We start from the raw sequence: 6,029 nt of genomic DNA, 5'->3' as shown, positions 1-6,029 counted from the left end.
CCAAAAGGTACACGTGTCACCTCCACTGATTTCTATTAGCAAAAAGCAGTCTTACGTCCTCCCCATGACAGGAGGCTGAGGAAGGCTGCAGTGCTGAGTCTAGGATCAACAGAAGGATGGAGGCTTCCATGAGCGCTGGCAGCCTCTGCCATGAGCCCTGGGAAAGTGCTTGAATTTTATTTTTAAAGTGATGAGAAGCTGTTGGAAGATTGAGACCAGAGGAGTCAAATGATCTAGTTTGTGTTTCAAAGGCTCACTCTGGTTATTGGCAGGGACAGACTAAGGGAGGAGCTGGAGTAAAATTTATCCAAGTCACTTGGCTAGTTCAGAGCTTCGGCTGGCATTTAAACTCAACTGCTCTGACACCTGAGCCCTGGAGCTTCACCCCTGTGTCTGCTGCCTCCTAAAGGCTGGTGCACAGATGTCAGCTTTTACCTGCATGGTTGCAGGAGCCAACCTGCCCATCCATCTTTCGGCCTCTTGGAAACAGCTCAGCACGGAAGGAAGGGGCCAGGTTTTAGAGGAAGTCAGGAAGTGATGGGACCTTTATGACCTCACTCACTTTATGGTTTCCTATAAAATGATGATAATGTCATCTGTTCATATGAGCTTTAAATGCAGAGACATTGCATATGATGTGAAGTGCTGGGGCACAGTGACTGCAGTAAAGCATCCAGAATCCTGTAGGTCTAGTTCTAGTAGCCTTGGGAGGAGGGTCCTTGACCCCCACTGTTTGGCTTTCCTTGTCCTGGAAGTCTGGGATCCTGTCCCCTGGTGTAAGGCTTAGCCTATTACCATGCAAAGTCCCCTGAGAGAGGTGGCATGTTCCCAAGTTCCTGTCAGTTCCCCCTGGGGTAACAGCTTCAGCAAATCCTCCTGGAAGCCCGCTTGACTGAGGGTCTTCGGGCCCAGTCTTGGGGAGAGGGCTGCCAACCAGAAGGAAAATGACCCTCCAATGTGGGCCAAAGATTCTCTTTCCCTCTCAGGCAGTTTGCCTGGCTCTCCCACGCCAGGATTCACTTACATTCCTTGACTCCATTATGGGGAGGATAAGTTGGCCAAGTTCTGGCCCCTCTGGACCCATAGTTGGACCTCACAACCTAGGACCTTGCCCGTGAGATGAGCTGGGACTGAAGGCTTGGTGTTGATGTCTGGGGCTCTGAGCTCAAGACTTTTGAGTTTTTCGGATAGATAATGTTCACAGAGATTCAAAGGAGGAAAGCTCCAAACAGATTATAAAAAGCTCTAGCCAAAACCTGCTCCTGGCAGGGTGCATTTTGACATGTTGAATAGTGATGGGCTAAAGAGCTCTGGGTGAATAAAGAGAGATTCTGACAAGTCTGTGCAGAAGATAAAGCTGGAGGGCACCGATGGGGGTAGTGGTTGTTCACGGGCTACATTAAGGAGCTGCAGTTAGAAAACCAGAGGGAGGAGCAGGGGAGAGTCAACCAGGAGCATTGAAGACAACCTGCCAAAATGTCCCCTTAGGACATGCAAAGCTAACCATTGCGATCTAGCAGTCAAGCGTGCCTTCAGTGTGGACAGAACGAGCCAGAGACTAGAAGCAAGACCAGAGATAAAAAGGAAAAGAGCAAAGGAGAAGGGATTGCTTAAAAAAAGGGTGAAAGATGCAGCATTTGAGTCTGCTAGAAAGTGAAAGTGTTATTTGCTCAGTTGTGTCTGACTCTTTGCGAGTCCATGGGCTGTAGCCCACCAGGCTCCTCTGTCCAGGCAAGCATACTGGAGTGGGTTGCCATTCCCTCCTCCAGGGGGTCTTCTCAACCCAGGAATCGAACCCGAGTCTCCTGCATGGCAGGCAGATTCTTTACCATTTGATCCACCATGGAAATCTTCTGGCCATCATAAAAACTGCTCCCACTATACAGCAGTATGTGTGGGGCAAAATACCACAAATACTGTGTCAATGAAGCCTTGAATTCACAGGCAGGTGAGGGCATTCCTCAAAGGCCTCAAATGAAGACAAAATAGGAAGTAAGAACACTGAGATGAGATTGAAGGTGGCAGCTCCCCTCAGGGCATTAGCCCAACTCCTTAGCATAGGGTTCTTTTTTTTTTTTTTTTAAGCATAGGGTCTTGAGTTTTAAAATCCACATGAGGACCCAAGCAAGGTGGGAAATTTTAATTGAGATCCTAACATAAAACCTAGATCCTTGAAGGGCTAAATCTGAAGTGAAAAGGTGGCCCTATCAGTGAAGACAGAGAAGGCGATGGCAACCCACTCTAGTACTTTTGCCTGGAAAATCCCATGGACGGAGAAGCCTGATAGTCTGCAGTCCATGGGGTCGCTAAGAGTTGGACACGACTGAGCGACTGCACTTTCACTTTTCACTTTCATGCATTGGAGAAGGAAATGGCAACCCACTCCAGTGTTCTTGCCTGGAGAATCCCAGGGATGGGGGAGCCTGGTGGGCTGCCATCTATGGGGTCGCAGAGTTGGACACGACTGAAGCGACTTAGTAGTAGTAGTATCAGTGAAGACAGACTACAGGAAGCACATCTGTCTTAGCCTGGGCTCTGAGTTAAAAAAAATTAGTCTCTTCCAAGAATTTAGAATTGAAACTCCTCTCCTCTGCTGGTTGAGGTTCACATGTACACTGGTTATGTGATTTGGACGGCCCAAACCAAGTAATTTACTGGGACCAGATTAGTAGTACCTTGGGGATCCTCTTTGGAAATGACACTCTTAATCCAGACCTCCCAGGATTCCCACAGATAAGAAAAGCCCAGGTGAACATGAGCTCATAACCTGCAATTATAAGATACATAAGAAAATAAGCTGGTCCAGGTGAAAATCAGCAGATAAAACAAATAGCAGACTAGATGTCCAGAGGACCTCAGATGCTGGAATTGTCAAATTCAGACTATAAACAAGCATGTTTAATTTACTTAAAGAAATATACTTTAAAAGATATAAAGCTCTCACCCAAATATGATTTTGTGTTAGGCTCACAAAACCTCTTTGGGGTATGCATTTAGCTACTTTTTTTTTTTTTTTTTTTAATAAAGATTCAGAGCAGAGGCCAGGAGACCTGCTTAAGACCCCACAATTAGAACTGGCAGAATCGGGACATGAAATTCAGGTCTCCTGCCACAAAATCAGTACTTATTCCCCATATAGTCTACCTGTTTCTCAAATGCATCCTCAAGGGCCTTTTGCATCGGGGATGGCTAACCACAGGTGAAGTGGTCATGGGCAAGTGGGGGCAGGGATGTACACTGGCATCCTCTGCTCTGATCATCTGGGGCATGGTTGTGCAATCTGACCCTTGGTACCTGGAGCTCCATCCTACTTATTCTAGTTCTGTATCAAGTGAGGAAAGACTGAGGAGGAGAGGTGTGGTGAGGATGAGGAGAAGGAGAAGAAACAAGAGCCAGGAAGTGGGAAGGATAGTGGTAAACGGACAGATGATTCAAAAGGCAGAGCCTGACATGAAAAGGACTGTCAGAGGGAGAAAAAAGTTTAGCTTGACGTCACTTTCAGACATCAAAAATCTATTTGTGATCCATTGAATTGTATATCCCCTTCTTCCTTGGTAATAAAGTTGTATTTGAGCACATGAGAGCCTAGCTAGGAACCGCCATAACCAGCTTCTCTTACAGTTAGGTGTGACCTTGGGGCTGAGTTTTCATCAACAGAATGTGAGCAAAGAGAGGGCTTTAGTTCCCAGATGGAGCCTTAAGATGCAGGTGTTTCCAGGAAACCGAGTCTCAGTTTTTGACCCTAAGCCTATGGGTCAACGAAGGCACACCACAGAAGGAATCCGGGTTCCCATACGCTGTGTGAATAGAGCTGCCCACTGATCTGGACTGTTCAGCTCATTACAGGAGAGAGAATTAAGCTACTATCTTCTGAGTTGTTATTGGGTCTCTTTGTTACAGCAGCCTGCCTTACCTTAACTAATACACCCAGGCAAAAACACAGCCCATTACTGCTGCAAACAATTGAGGGCGAATCAGAAATGTGTGTGCTGAGTGATGCAAAGTTCTGCAACACTTTAACATGAACCAAAGTTCATGCAGGCAGCTGCAAGGTCTAGCAGAGATGCTATAACAAATGTTTTCATGTTTGTTATGCATGGTTTTTCTTAGTTTGGGTTTTCCTTGAATTTTTTTTTACACAGTTTCATTACAGATGGAAATTTGGCTTTTGTTTCAAAACTTACATAACTGATTGAATGTACTTCTGACAATGCTCACGTTTCTGTCATGAAGCATATTTTTCCCTCTGAGGAGTTGCAAGAGCAAAAGCTCTTTCTGGGGCACCCCATGCTACATTGATGGAGGGAAGTATGGGGGGCAGGAGGTACCCACCTGGCACTGGCCTGGCAGTGAGGAGTGTTTCTGCTCACTGGCAGTGTCCATCCTGGGCTGTCTCCCTCTGCTGGACTGTACCTCACACCTGGTCCCTGGGAACCTCATGAGCTGCTATGTTGCTTCTATTTTTTTTTTTTTTTTTTTGAGATTTTGACTTTTTTTTTTTTAAACTTTACATAATTGTATTAGTTTTGCAAAATATCAAAATGAATCCGCCACAGGTATACATGTGTTCCCCATCCTGAACCCTCCTCCCTCCTCCCTCCCCATACCATCCCTCTGGGTCGTCCCAGTGCACTAGCCCCAAGCATCCAGTATCGTGCATCGAACCTGGACTGGCATCTCATTTCATACATGACATTTTACATGTTTCAATGCCATTCTCCCAAATCTTCCCACCCTCTCCCTCCCCCATAGAGTCCATAAGACTGTTCTATACATCAGTGTCTCTTTTGCTGTCTCGTACACAGGGTTATTGTTACCATCTTTCTAAATTCCATATATATGCGTTATTATACTGTATTGGTGTTTTTCCTTCTGGCTTACTTCACTCTGTATAATAGGCTCCAGTTTCATCCACCTCACTAGAACTGATTCAAATGTTTTCTTTTTAATGGCTGAGTAATACACCATTGTGTATATGTACCATAGCTTTCTTATCCATTCATCTGCTGATGGACATCTAGGTTGCTTCCGTGTCCTGGCTATTATAAACAGTGCTGTGATGAACATTGGGGTACACGTGTCTCTTTCCCTTCTGGTTTCCTCAGTGTGTATGCCCAGCAGTGCGATTGCTGGATCATAAGGCAGTTCTATTTCCAGTTTTTTAAGGAATCTCCACACTGTTCTCCATAGTGGCTGTACTAGTTTGCATTCCCACCAACAGTGTAAGAGGGTTCCCTTTTCTCCACACCCTCTCCAGCATTTATTATTTGTAGACTTTTGGATCGAAGCCATTCTGACTGGTGTGAAATGGTACCTCATAGTGGTTTTGATTTGCATTTCTCTGATAATGAGTGATAAAAATATGGAACGCTTCACGAATTTGCGTGTCATCCTTGCACAGGGGCCACGCTAGTCTTCTCTGTATCGTTCCAATTTTAGTATATGTGCTGCCGAAGCGAGCACGCTATGTTGCTTCTAAAACTGAGTTGTGTGTGATGTGCCTGGTGAATAGACAGTAAGGCCCACTCCCATGACCTGCTGAGCAGAAGGTGCAGGAGTTGACCCCTAGGGAGGCCTGAGAGTGTCCCATGCAAATCATGCATGATTTGGCATGATTTGCAGTAGGGGGAAACTGAGGCCCAGAGGGAAGAAGTGATTTCCAGATGGAGCTTAAATCTCAGCTCGTCAGCAAGAATTTATGTTCTACTAAACCCCGCCACGGAGAAGGCACTGGCGACCCACTCCAGTACTCTTGCCTGGAAAATCCCATGGGCAGAGGAGCCTGGTAGGCTGAAGTCCATGGGGTCGCTAAGAGTCGGACACGACTGAGCGACTTCACTTTCACTTTTCACTTTCATGCATTGGAGAAGGAAATGGCAACCCACTCCAGTGTTGTTGCCTGGAGAATCCCAGGGACGGGAGCCTCATGAGCTGCCGTCTATGGGGTCACACAGAGTCGGACACGACTGAAGTGACTTAGCAGCAGCAGCAGCAAACCCCACCAGCTCCCTACAGGTTTGTATTGTTGG

General features: G+C 46.3%; 1 non-coding gene across 1 annotated transcript; it reads right to left on the bottom strand.

The window, feature by feature from the left end:
- Window positions 1-5,356: 5,356 nt before the first annotated feature.
- On the bottom strand, window positions 5,357-5,463 carry LOC112442878 (U6 spliceosomal RNA). Its single transcript, XR_003031163.1, has one exon. It is a non-coding gene; the product is annotated as a U6 spliceosomal RNA (small nuclear RNA).
- Between the last annotated feature and the right edge of the window lie 566 nt (window positions 5,464-6,029).

The sequence above is a fragment of the Bos taurus genome, chromosome 19 (genome assembly GCF_002263795.3).
Source record: "Bos taurus isolate L1 Dominette 01449 registration number 42190680 breed Hereford chromosome 19, ARS-UCD2.0, whole genome shotgun sequence".
In the NCBI taxonomy this organism is placed as follows: domain Eukaryota; kingdom Metazoa; phylum Chordata; class Mammalia; order Artiodactyla; family Bovidae; genus Bos; species Bos taurus.
The sequence above is the reverse complement of the archived record's forward strand: the minus strand, read 5'-3'. Positions and strand labels throughout refer to the sequence as shown.